We start from the raw sequence: 14632 nt of genomic DNA, 5'->3' as shown, positions 1-14632 counted from the left end.
GTCCAGTCCAGAAAAAAAAAAAAATCTGATTCTCAAAGCAAACAACCAGAAATGGTAGCATTCAAAATAAAGCAAGCCATATTTCTGTTCTCAGATTGGAAATTTCCATGGAAATCTCTGGTCATGAAGATTTATGTAACACCAAATCTTAGAAATGGCAATGGCTTTGGATAATAGATAAATGCATCTCCAACCTATTCCTAAAAGATAATGTTAGTCTTTCAAATACTGAACAATTAAAAGGGAGGCTTTTCTAATAAAAGCAGGAAAAAATGTATGTCAGCAGCAGTGTGGAAGATATTTTTAGGTTGGTTCCTTAGTCATAATTGAACGTTTTCTCTGTGCATTATTTGAAAAACAAAATATTCTTTATTAGAGGGATATATATAGGTATCGATGTATGCACACATCTTATTCATTCTTTTCATCCTCTTGAAGGAGCTTTATTAAAAAGCATGAAAACTTTCCATGAAAGGAACAGGACTGATTAAAAGATACAAAAAACCCTTAAAGGCTGGGGAAAATGTTAATTAACTTTTAAAGACCAGTTCAGGACTGAAGACAAATATCTTTTTGGTGGAACAGCAGGAATGATTAACTGACCAGTGAAGATTCCTTCCATCCACGTATTTGTATGAAAGTGCCATTTACCTTCAGTGCACATTAAATATTCAGATCAAAATATTTATTTTTTCATTCACGTTAGAAGATAAGGATGAATGCTGCTGTTTCCTTACAACATAGCTCATGTTATTTAATATTATTTTAATAAAATTTTGACTTGGACTCAGCATAGAAAGAGGGTAGGTACAGAGCCATGTCCAGTGAGATCCTGATCTCAACTTCACAGGTTATTCATTACTGAAACTAAAGTAACTCAGGAAGCTGTAGGAGTCCTAACAGAATCACAATATTTGCAATAGTATTTTCACATGCTTGTGAATAGAATTTGGTCCTATTCTTATTGCAAAGAATTGCTGTAAAAGCTACAGAGAAATAAATTGAACTAAATACCTGTTAAAGCAACTGTTTTGGGGGGCAGGGAGGAGAGGGGGTTAATTTAGTCCTTTCTCTGAGTTTCCCATTTTCATGTATGTTTATTAAAAAGCTACTTTTCATTAACAGCAGAAGCCTTGGTTAATTGAGATGTATGATGTCAGTAGGAAAGACAGATACCTGACAAACAGGGCTGTTGCTTGATTAAATAACCCAAGGACTATGTGAACATAATCTTGATTCTCAGATGCTGCTTCTAAAGAGCCATATCTCCTTTCACAAATAAAAATAAGCAAGCACGTTAGATCAGTAGAACGCATGCATAAAAATTGTCTGTTAAATATACTATAGTATTTTAAAAAGCAGTGGGCTGTTGAAGCTATGTTAATTCACACCAGCTGAGGATTTGATCTCATATGATTTTAATTCACTTTGGTAGCAAAGGGAACAAGTTCAAAAGCATCCTTATTTCCAGCATGTAACTGCAAGTCCTGTCTGCATGCTGCATTAGCAAATGCTCTTTATAATACGTTTCCATTTCATTCAATTTCCATTTATCCTAATATTCATGCAAAAAGTACCACTTTAGTCATTTGTATAGTTATTCTAATATGAAAAATTATATAGATATTTTCCATCAGACGTCCCCTCCCACCAAAAATCCACAGTAGCTAAACCTTAAAAATATCACCCCGTATTTTTCTAACTTGCTTTGAAAGTGCATTGATAAGAAATGTGAAGTACTGGAATGTCAGGCTTGAACAGTCAATCCCTTTACAGGGTCTGCAGAGCTGATACAGTGAGGATCATGGCATTACAGGCTTCGCCACTAACCTACTTCATCAGTGGGCCTGAAATCTGCCCTTGAGCCATCATCCTCAGGAGCAAAATTTTCATCTGTCTTTACCCAGATACCGAAGTCAACTTACCAGTCTGCTAACCCATTAATACCAACACTAGCTTTAAGAAATGGGAGCTTCCTCCCTCCTAAGATCATTTCCTGAGTTGTTATTTTCTGCCTAATAGCCACGAGAGAGTAGCAACTTCCACTTACATTTAATGAAGAAAATTTATATTCTGTTTATTTAATATCTTTTACAGATTTTCCTGATTCTACTCAATTTTTTACCAGAATTTGGAGTTTGACTTTCTTCCAGAATAAAGCAGCAGAATTTAATGGCATGTGTCATTAAACAGCATGTGGGGACCTGCTCATCTACTGTGTGTGTTTCAGATACATCCACAACACTGAAAGTCAGTGGAGCCGTGTAGATTTGTGTAAGCTCAGTTTTCCTCTGACCCAAAATCTTATAACCTTAGTGCCTTTCAGTGGTAGAGCATACAAGGTATACAAAAGTGCTGACAAGTTCCAGTGCAGCTGAGCATCACCAATAGTAGTTCTGCTTCTTCTCAGATGGATAAATAAATGCGGAGGCATTTTTGTAATAACTTGTAAAGTTTGACTTTTACTTTCACAAAGGAATGAGTTTACACAGGTTGTAACGTAGTCAATTCCTAAAATGCACCTGGATTTTATTCTTGCTAAATTAGGTTTCTTTTTCTTGTCTTATTGTCTAATCTAATTCAGAATGCTGATTACTGAATGGTAATTTATAAGCCTTAGAGTCTGTTGAGATGAAGGCTGCAAGATTTGTTAAGAAAATAAAAGATAATACAAGAATTGTAATAGCTCAGAGGGAAGAAATTACCTCACTGCAGTGTGCTTATGCATCTTGTTTTGCACCTGTGCTTTAAAGCAGTTCTGTGCTCCTGCTGCTGAATGGTGCAGCACCACTATACTGACAGCAGATCAGGCAGTCAGGAAGCAAAAACGATGATTTCAGACTCATGCATCATGTTATCCAGGAATGCGGTATTCTGCTTGAATACAACTGATCTGTGAAGTATCAGCCATGCTGCTTTTGCTCACAAGTTTCATGTCTGCCAGCTTTACATTTGAAGTGAAGATGTCACAGCAACTGTGGACACAGTTTTGTTTTTGTTTGATTTGGTTTGATTTCTTCCATGACACTCTGCAAGGACTTTTGGGGTGCTGTTTATCTGAATGTGCTTTTAGCATAACATTTAAAAATACTCTAACCCAGAGAAAAACTAACACTTCTGAAGACAAGGATCAAAAGGCATATTAGGTTTTCTGGAAAATGGTGCAGAGGGGTCGACATAATGTTGGACAGATTTGAGACTGATGACAAACTCCGTAATAGCTGGCAACAGGGTTAACATCCATATTAATTGATAGTGGTAATGGTGTCAGCATCTGTCTACACTGGCCTAGTGGTGAGACATCCCTGGGAACTGGAGAAACTGAACTGAGGATTTCTACTGAGGCTGAAGGCATTTAAATGCACACCTTGTCCCAGCAAGGAGAATGCAGTAATTGCCTGCACAGGCACCAGTCTGCACCGAAGACACATTCCATCCCTCCTGCACCACAGGGCTACCAAAAGCACAAAGTTAAAGGAGGGAAGGTACAGGGTTTCCATACAAGAGACAGTGTAGCTCTGGAACATTGTGTCTAGTGCTCCCTTTCCGGAGACGGCAATGTCAAACTCTGTTACCAGGACTGAATTAAATAGTCTTTGAATAAAACATGTGAACAACATTAGGAACATGCACTAACCCTCATGTGAATGACTGTATCACTGGGCTGCAAAATCAAGCTTCTTTCTCCCCCTCTCTCCATGACCTCCTGAATCTGAGCACGTTAGCTCAGCTTCTGCATGTATCGGTACACAAACCTGCATGCTGTATAGGCTCGGGCATGATTTGGGATAGATACCAATGCTGAAAAAAATACTGATTCCCTAAAGAAATGCAGTTGCTTTTTTCTCTCTACAATAATCTTTCATACAGGAACCAGGAGTGTGTCCAGACTGTTTATTTCCTTCTCAGAGTTCAGCTACAGTAAGGGGAAACAGTTGAGATTTCCAAGGATTTCTTCCCATCTTTTTTCAAAATTGGTATTTCAATGCTAAGTTTTAACTGGCACTTTCAATAAATCTATTTTTGATAAGCATCAAACTGGTGTAAAACTGGCAGAGGCGGACTGTACTCAATAGCTGGTGTATTTTAATAGTTCATTTTACTGCATGAATTTCTTCTATAAAATCAAAAGACACATTCCTTTGTAAACTTGATCAAGAGGAACCTAATTTTTTATTTAGTTTACAATGCCTTGAGCCTTTTATAATGCTCTTTTCTCTTTAACTCCATGATACTGTAGGGAAATCTCCTGGTTTTAAATATTACCCCATTGGTGGTGGTAAAAATTTGTATTGTCACATAGGATTTTTTTGTAAAACAAACTATTTTGGAAAATTTATGTACACATGCACAGACATATACAAACATATTTCCATTAAAAATAGAGAAATAAATGCTCAGTGCTCACTAACTCTGAAATGTTGGCTGAAACATATATACAATCTTCCCCACACATACACACTCTGAAGGCATAAAAATCTTGAGAGATAATTCTCTAAAACAAATACTATTCCCAACATACATTCTAAATACATATGCATTGCCACTTTCCAAATAGGGCAGCATATTTCTCATGTAGCTGTACAATCTTCTATGCTGGTCAGTGGATTTCTGCAAGGTAATGTTTTGTAAACAAACTAGGACTTAAAATGATTTTTAACACAACTGTGCTATAAATAAAACTTAGACAAATCGTAAGCATCCTCAGTTTTGGGAGTTCTCTGAAATATCTGTATGATCTTAAAAATTATAAGCAACAGTCCACGAGTAAGAATATTCCATAAATACTTTTTTCATTACTGCCTTCCTGTTTTCCTCCTGCTCTTTTAAAATGTTTTGTTGAGAAGCTTGAAAACATTAGAATCCCCTAAGCTAAGATAAAGAAACAGAACATTTAGCTGGAAGAAGGTGAATGTCAGTGATTATAATAATGAGTCTAAAGCTTTTTAAAGGGGGTATACTGTCATATTCCAGGTTGTAAGCAAGCTTCTGCCTAAAAAGTATGAGAAGGGACATTTCCCTGTGGTCAGCTTGTTTCTTTAACTGCGGCTTTTACGCCGTTTTCCTCAAAAGCATCTGGGACTGTCCATAGTCATCTACCAGGATACTGCCAGGGCACATCACAGGAGTAATTCATCAAGGCATTTCCTACAGTTCTCAGAATATGAAACTATCATATCACATGCACAATAGTTAAATTTCCTTGTACTTTTCTTCTTTCTATTAATAGCAATAATTTGCAGCATAATATATACTTTGAATTCTCACATACCGAGACTCAAAACTGGAAACTTCTGGAAGATGAATCTGTGAGAGCTCTGGAACCACTCTTGTCTTTCCCTAACAGTCAAAGTTATATAACTGGAAAAGACCCCTCAGGAAGGAAATCACTTGTTTCTGTTGCCACTTCCAGTAACCAGCTAATTGCGTTCTAACCCTTTTTGCCATGAACATGACAAAGAGAGGCTGCTCTCCTAGCAGTTCTCTCTACTCGATCAAATTCCAATCTGTGCACAGCTTTGGCATACTGTAAAACAGCATGAGCCCCCGTAAAGAAGCCTGCTGCTGGAACAAACTTCAGTCTGCCAAAAGCTCCAAAATGGGAACCCATCTTTCGGAGCAAGTGGATATTATCTAGCTATACAACAACTGGCCCTTTGAGAGTCAAATCCCCAAGAGCTGTGAGGGGGACCTTCTGAGCACAAAGACATTAATGGTGGCTCTCTGTACGCAACAGAGCGTCTTGTTCCAGCCCATCTGCACGGGTGGGTGTCAGAATTAGTCTGGAAGCAGGTAGAGATGGGATGGCATGGCATGGCAACAGCACTGGTTGTACCTTCAGCCTGGGAAACCATTCAGCTACACAGTTCTGGTTATACCATTTCAGAAGCACAGATAATAGCTCTCATGTGGTATTTTCCAATCATCTTTCAAAAGCACATCTCCTTCCCCTTCTAACAGCCCCAAAGATGGCCCTACCATCCTCTGGCTGGCTCTAGCAGCACAGATCTTCTCTAAGCTCCTCTTAGAAGTGACAGACTACCTCATGTAATGTTCAGACCCCTAGAAAGGAAGAATGCCAGAGATCCCATAAAGCTATCACTGCGATCAGTTTGGTTCGAAAGGGTTACAAAGATGAGGGTGATGGTCAGCAAGTTAAAATGACTAATGATCACTCAAAAGCAGGACCTGCTTTAAATATCCTGTCCTTTGACCCTGTGTCCTTATGTCTTTGATCTTATGTGTCTTTGATTGCATTTCATTTTTGTGAAACCTAGTAACAGCACCAGATACAGGTTCCTGTTACCTAAAATATGCAATTCTGCATTGCAGAACTTGTTTCTTTACCAAAATTTAAGGGAGAAGAAAAAAAAAACAAAACACATGTACAATTAGGCTTAGAATCCTCTGTATTTCCCTTGCTATGAGCTTCAAATATGTCTCTGTAAAGACTCCTTTATGAATTCTGTTCATCTCTGTAAAACTTCCTCAGCCTTTAATCTTTATTTTCAATTTACCCAAGCTGATCACTTCTACATGGTAGGAATAAGAGAGAAGGGTACTGGTTTTACAGCTCTGAATTTTATTTTAATATAACTCTAGTGTTTATACAAAAACATCCAAGCAATCTGACCACTGTTCTTCCAAAAATGTGCACCAAAGGCTTACTCCAGCAAATACATAAATCACTTCTATTATTCCTGAGAGGGAACATTCTCTGTATCAGGAAGACATAAAGGAGCAGACACTCATTTTGTATAAATTTGCAAAGATTCACTGGTTTTAAAGAGTTAAAAGAATTTACTTCTCTGAAAGTTCGATCTATGGTTCTGATGTAGGAGTAAGTTATTTTGGATTAATGAGTAGCTGTGCATCAGGTGAGCTCACCTTTCTGCACATCTTTATCCTTCACGAATGCAAAACAAAACACATTAGCTTAAAACTATGTCACTGACATTTAGACTAATGCATTTTACTTGTTTTTCCTGTGCTAAGAGCATGTGCCCAGTTAATTACCACAATCTAGTTGATGAATAGTAACTTGTTAAGTCTCACTAACTCAATTGTGAGTCTGAGTCGATGGTGTCTTGTGAGGTTCTCTGGCACATAAGGATGGCACAGCAGCTTCTGTGAGACCTCTAGTAAATAATGAGAAGAAGTGAATACAATGCTTACATATACATGGGCTTCATCTGATCTAACTCCAGTCTTTTACTCTGTGGAGGTCAGTCTGAACTAGCTCTCTAAACTTCCACTGTAGTCAGTGAAGATCTAGTCAGTACAGTCTTCAGAGGGACCTCGACAGGCTGGAGATACGGGCAGAGAGAAAACTCATGAAGTTCAACACAGGGAAGAGCAAAGTCCTGCACCTAAGGAGGAATAACCTCATGCACCAGTACAGGCTGGGGGCTGACCTTCTGGAAAGCAGCTCTGCAGAGAAGAACCTAGGGGTCCTGGTGGACAAAATGTTGACCATGAGCCAGTAGGGTGCCCTTGCAGTAAAGAAGGCCAACAGCATCCTGGGCTGCATTAGGAAAACCGTTGCCAGCGAGTAGACAGAGGTGATCCTTCCCCTCTACACAGCCCTGGTGAGGCCACACCTGCAGTGCTGTGTCCGGTTCTGGGCTCCATAGTACAAGAGCAAGGCCAGTGAAGGGCTATTAAGATGATTAAGGGACTGGAGCATCTCTCGTGTGAGGAAAGGTTGAGAAAGATGGGATTGTCTAGCCTAGAGAAGAAAAGGCTCAGGGGCAATCTTATCAATGTGTATAAATATCTGATGAAAGAAGATGGAACCAGACTCTTTTCAGTGGTGCCCAGTGACAGGACAAGAGGCAACGGGCACAAAATGAAACACAGGAAGTTCTGTCTGAAAAGGCTGCCCAGAGAGATTACGGACTCTCCAACCTTGGAGATATTCAAAAGCCTTCTGGACACAGTCCTGGGCAACCTGCTGTAGGTGATCTTGCTTGAGCAGTGGGGTTGGACTTGGTGATCTCCATAAGTCCCTTCCAACCTCAACCATTCTGTGATTCTGATTCTGTGAGTCAAAGGAGTCTGCAAGCTCAACCGAATTCCCATGCATAGGTACCTATGGTGTTTGAGTCTCCCTAGAGGAGGTCAGATATCTTCAGGGGTGACAGATGGTATTCAGAGTCATGGGAGACCTGTGCCTTCTGCAGTGGCAGCTGAGGGCCAGGCAGGAATCTTAAAAAATCTGCTCCTGTGTGGGCAATTGAGTCAAGTTCTGTTGTGCAATTCACCTCACCAAATGCAGGGACCCACTCTTTCTACACATTCACTATCATCTGTTAGGAGAAACAGATCAGTGGACTAGGTGTACCTTTGATCTTAGTAGATGCAACTGTTTTCATGTTCTTAATGAAATGGCAAAGGATTTTATTTTCAGGCTGAATTGCTAGAAACTACATCAGCCAAAGCAGATAAAAGACAGGGTTTGGGTTGTGGGCTGGGTAACTGAGATCACAACTGAGACCACAGCTCAAACCTCCCCTTAAAACTTTTCTCCAGCCATTCTTCCTTCTGTTTCTTCTGCTCCCTCCTCTCAGAATTGCATCCCCTTTTCTTGGCTTGTCAGACAAATCCTCCTCCTCTGTCTATAACTCTGCCCACTCATTCTTGGACACAGATGTCCCTACCACTCTGTGTCACTGTTTTGGAGATCCATTCTGTCAGCTAGGTACCCCAGTCCCCATCCTTCCTGATTCCCAGAGCCCCTGGGGCTTCATGCTGCTGAATTGGGAAGACTCCTGTTGAGTTCTGTTAGTTAGACAAAGTACAGCATACCTTATGTCTCAGGTGACCTTGTCTCTTAGCTTTTCTTGGGTGAAACAATCCTCCTACTCAGTTAATGGAACCTCATTGTTTTCCTATTCTGTTGAACACCGTCGATCTCCCATTTTCTTTCTCTCTTATTTTAACCCTGGTCCTCTTTATTCCAGTAGGCTTCTTTTTTCCCAAAGCACATACTGACATTTGCTAAATTCATATTAGTGGTTTATAATAGCTGGCTCTGTTTAAAAACTGAAGTCTGAGTGTTGTCTCTAGAGTTTTTCACTACACTTCTAAAACTGTGATCCACTTTCCTTTTTCCTTCTAGTGTCACTAGGACCATGGCCACATACAGAAGGACTATGTAGAAGAATTCAGCTTTGCTTTGTTTTCTTTTACGGATAGTATGCTTGGTATAAGGGCATGTCATCATAAGCCTTTAGAAAATATGTCACAAAAACAGGGAGTGACTGAGGATAACAAGAAACAAACAAACAAAAACACAGGTACATATGGCTTTAGTTTCAGAATTAATACTTGAGCAAAAGATCTAATATAACACATGAAAAAAGAATCATTTTTAGTGTAAGTGAATTATTGGGCCCATTTTTGTTTGAGAAGTTCAGTGTTATAAATAATAGCAAGAACTGCTGCAACCAGAAATTCAACACATACATAGCTAAGATATAAACTTTTCTTATTCTCATATAGGAGAGAGTAGGTAATGCTGGATGCAAGTCTAAATTCTGTTACTCTATCAAGCATTTCTACAAGAATAAGACTTGGGAATTTAAATTTTTACAATTGTAGAAATTAAAGGGTAATTATAAGTACAGAGAGGAGTTACTTCCAAAATGCCAGACTCCCACCATACTCTCTTCTGTCACAAGTCCCAAAATGCCAACTTCCCCACTTTGTTGTCACATAGCTTGTCTTTTATGATCCAAGCTGCTACTCACTTCCTCACCCAGAAGTGGAAGTTGCTGTGGTGGATCATCTATGCCACAGGACAAATATAGGAACACACATGGGAGCAGATATCAGCAGCCTCTTTGACAAAAGAACAACTAACTGTGCCAGCTGCTTCCTGGTAAATATTAATACTCACGGTATTACTCTATAGGGTGTGCAAGGTAGCTTATTGTTTTCTCATATGTTGTGCATGCCTACAGTTAGCAGGGAGCAGCTGGCACAGGGTAACCTTTGCCTGCCAAGCATCTTGTTGGAACTGGTTCCTGCACTGGCCTCTCATATTTTCAGTTATTGTTGCCTCAAACTGTTTTTTTTTCCCCTTTTTCCCCCCTAAAGTTATTAACAAAACACTTAAAATCAATACAATTCTAGAGACAACTGTTTTGCTATCCTATTTGGAAATGAAGGAATTAAAAAAGATGCTATTTCAGAAGGTGCTTCAGTATTGTCACTCTGAACAATCACCCAAACATCTAATGCATTTCCACGCTTTCATTTAATGTAATGAAGGTTTTTAGTCAGGTTTCCTAAGAATATCAGACTCAAGTGAGTACTCTAAACTTCTGTGTCTCTGGGTTTGCTTATTGAACAATCACCCAGAGGTCACTTTCTATATAATTTGAAAGCAAGTTAGAGATAAATACTGAAGCACAATGTCATTATTAGACACCAGAAAATCTCCAAAATAGAGTTTCACAGGAAATAAGGAATCACAACTTTATTCAGAAGTCTGCTAGATATATTCTTCACTCCAAAGAGTACAATTGACTCAACACTAATGGGGCAGCTCTCTGGAAGTTATTTGCATAACTTTTTAACAGGGTTAGCTGGTTCCTAAGGACAGTTCAGCTATCTTGGTGAAAGAATTAGATTAACGTAGACTGTCTCAGGGCAGATTCTGCTGATCTATAAAGAGAAGGCAGAAACTCAGGAAAGAGCTCTCCTGACTTTCAGGCATATGGCAAGTGTGGGTAATTCTTCCTTTTTTACTAGCTGTTTTGAGTAATTAAGCAAAAAATATTATGGGTTAATCTGTCATCTTTTTCTTTGCTTCTTAGCAAAATTAAAATTAAGTTCTGTAAGAAGACTTCTTTTCAAACTGAAGCTGAATATTTTTTTCTTTTTGGATATCTTTTAAAAATTAGTATCTGTAACTTTTCAAACAAAACTATTTTGAAATACAAATGCTAATGCTTCAGTTGAAAATGTTAAAATTAAGACAATTAATTTTTTAAATTCCTTTCTTGGTGGTGACACCTGGAAGAGAAAAACAAATGGCAAATGAACTCCGCCTTTTTAGCTAGTATATTACTGGCTGGCACAAAAATTGACTAACAAAGAAAAAACAATACAGATGACTACTTGCACCCTTACACAACTCATGAGGAATGTCATTACCTGTTAACAGGGTCGGGTTCCTCCTGACCAAATATAAATGTCTACAGAACAGACACCTACTTTCTGAGAAGGCTATCTTATACTGCCTTTCTAATCAATAGAGAAAAATAGGGAACAATTCTTCTGATGTATTTTAGGTGTCTATTTCAGAAGGTCCTGAAATATTGAAAAAAAGTGAAGGGAATCATGCCTTAATCATTTAGGTTTGATTCAGTTGCCCATCTGTGGGGAACTACCATCATTTGAGATGCTTTATGGAATTTCATACAGCTCCAGAAGAGCACGTCTCCTGTGATCCCCTTGTCATATTGCAGGCTGACCTATTGGATACCTTGGGGTGTCTCATGTGGTGCCAGACATTTGAGATAGTCATGGGCATGAGACATCCGACATCTACATGGGAAGCAGAATCAGGGACCTTTTCCCTCCATTTGTTAGAAAGGTCAGTGAAGGTGGTGATCTTCCCAGAAGCAGATAGCATTTACAGTCAGGTGAGAAGAATCTTATTCACGTGTTTGAGAAAAAAGCTTCTGGGGGAGCAGAGCAGAGAAACTTCCCTTATTCTCATAGAGAACAGAGACCTGTGCCATGCAGAACAGTTCTAGAGGATGACAGAAAAATATTATGTTTATGTGAATAATTTCTAACAAACAGATACAGTGAGGAGAAATAAAACTCCATCTCTAAGCAAATGAAATCTTCTTAGCAGCTTTAATTATTCAGTGTGTTTGCTGGTGAATTGACCTACAGGTCAAGAGGGTCAACACACACCTTCTATGCTCAAAGGCTATGTTAAGGTGAAATAAGTGTCTTTATAACCTGATATATAGATTTGAAGAGAGTGAGATATGAAGAAGACAAAATCAAACCCCTCAAAGGAACTACATAGTTTGTTTCCAGAAATATTGTTTGGTGTACTGCCTTTTGAAATCAGCTTGAAATCCAGTTATGTGGCTAGATGAACAGAAGGAGCATGCACCATTTTGACAGAGAGGCAAACATATCATTTTAAATTAACAATCCCTCCACTCAAGTAGTCATTCTGAAGCTTTCTTATGCCATTCACCTGACATCAAATCAATAACATTATGACATTTTATGTCACATAAGTGACATAACAAAAACTGTTCAGTGAAAGCCCAAAAGGATAGAAAAATGCCAAGAGATTACTTGTGTATATATCTTTTTAAATAATGGCCTCTTACATATCAAAGATGTTAACTTGCTTCAGGTTTGGCATATGGCCTTGCTTAGCAATTATTAAAATTGTACTAAGAAGTGGACCACTTCTCCCTGAAGAAACTTGGACTGATCCCTAAGAAGACCATTTTGCTGAACTCGTTACTTTTCCTCTGAATATACACATCCAAAGATATTTGTTCTGCTTCATTGTTTCTACTTCAATCCGATTTTCATCTTTCTATTATTTCTGTATGAGAAACAGTATTATTACAAATTTCCTTGAAGTGTAGTTGGATAAAACTGTATGCATAAAACTAAATGTTTACGAACAATGACCTAATACATGTTAAAATGTATATTTTTAACAGTACTCTCAAAGTCTGAACACCAAAATGGGAAAAAAACTACCTCATTTGAAGACTGATTGTAAAACACCCTCTGCTCAAGGCAGCCTAAACCAGTACAAGTTAAGAAAAGTCTAAGAAAAAAACTTTGTAAGACAGAGTACCTGGCACAACGTAACTGAAATGCAGAAAGACATTGTTTTGTAATGTTGAGAAAGCATATTATTAACACAGATTTTATTTTGTGGTTCAACACATGTATTTCTATTGCCCTGGACTCTTTCATATTTTGAAGTGATTCAGTGAACTGCTTGCAATATAGGGCACAAACCACTACAGTATGACGAGAGAACTGGTTTTGACTATCCACGGACAATTTCATCTGAATAAAGCAGCTTTATGTTATACTTCTGGGTTGTAAAACCTTTGTGACATAGTCTGTCATTAATTTGATCACGCCTACTGGACAAAGGGCTTTTCTGTCTGTGGTGATAACTTACCTCTTAGTTAACCTAGAGTAGGTAGAGAAAAATAGATGCTGAAAGGTATGATTTGTCTAACCTATTTTAGTCATATGCATTAGAATAAGATGAACCATTCCACAGACACCACTGGCAACTTTGTATAGCCCAGGAACTATAAAGAGAGTCTGCAGCGACCTGCAGAGCTCTAGATATTTGCTCAAATGACTCTCTCCTTGGATAATTCTCCAATGGAAAGAATTCCCCTCTATGTAGTATTTGTATCAGTGGCATCCCCTTGAGTGTCACGTTCTTATTTGCACACTAAAGATTTTAATGTTTCACCCTAGGCTAAACAGAGGTTGATATGAACCACTCATGATTAACTATGCCTTCCCCTATAATATCTGATCTCCTGATTCTAATATCTTAGTTGGTCATTTTTCGTATGAAAACGTCAACCATGGCTCCAAAAACTGCTAAACCCTAAAGAGTAGGAGGGCAAGAGAGCACTCCAGGGAACACCACCACTTATATTCGTTGTTGTTATACATGACTCCCTAGGTCTTGCTATTGACCACTGCCAGAGGCAGGAAACGTCATGAAGATTTTATCTCACCAGTTTTGGCGGTTCCTGCATCTCAAGATTCGATCTTACTCTATTTATCACTTTCTCTATTACTCTTTATTCCTTTGTCATTAAAATAATTCTTCAGTTAGGCCAGGCATAAGAAGCTTTTATTTGGGTTGCAATTTAGATTTCTCAAGAATATTGATTTATCCTAAAATCTAGCTAAACTGCCCTTTGGTCAAGTGGCTTGTTTAGTCAAGTGGCTTGTTTATGAATAAAAGTCTAGGTACTATAGCACAAGCGTATATTACGTTAGAAGCTTCTGCCCACCTGGTTTGCACACATAAATGGTAACACTTCAGAACCTAAACGGTACAATGACTAACCAAAAAAAGGGGTGGGGGGATTATTGTAAAGGAAAAAAACAAATTGGAGCATAATTTTCATTTCCAACACATGTCACGGTGTGAGTTGTTCAAAATAAATTTGCATCTTAAATTTTGCTCTCAGGAACTTGTGGATTCCCCAGAATGGCTCCACTAAGGTAAAAAAATACAGACAACTGAAACCAAATTGAGCTCTTGATTTGAAAAGGTGGGAAGAGATATTTGACATGAATAATTTTATTTCTTTCTTTTCATTTTTTTTCCTCCACTCCATCTCTGGGCAATGTGTTCCAGTGATGTAAATATGTATTATATGTATCTGTGTGTAGATCCATACTTGTGTTACCCTAAACTCTTCTGCACAGTAATGGACTTATTTTTAATATTTGAATGCCTAATACAAAAATCAACATATAAATGCATTATTGGCACTACTTTTAAACTTTCCCATCAATTGTGTGACTGGTATCAACTGCGAAGGTAAATTTTCCCGGAGAAATTCTCAGAGCAAAATTAGTGGCATTT

The 14632-nt window shown here is 38.4% G+C and overlaps 1 long non-coding RNA gene across 3 annotated transcripts in view; it reads right to left on the bottom strand.

Moving 5' to 3' along the window:
- The window catches only part of LOC112990805 (uncharacterized), a 195541-nt gene that overhangs the window by 16187 nt on the left and 164722 nt on the right, over positions 1–14632 (bottom strand). The gene's annotated exons all lie outside the window — the stretch shown is intronic.

The sequence above is a fragment of the Dromaius novaehollandiae genome, chromosome 4 (genome assembly GCF_036370855.1).
Source record: "Dromaius novaehollandiae isolate bDroNov1 chromosome 4, bDroNov1.hap1, whole genome shotgun sequence".
Taxonomy (NCBI): domain Eukaryota; kingdom Metazoa; phylum Chordata; class Aves; order Casuariiformes; family Dromaiidae; genus Dromaius; species Dromaius novaehollandiae.
The sequence above is the reverse complement of the archived record's forward strand: the minus strand, read 5'-3'. Positions and strand labels throughout refer to the sequence as shown.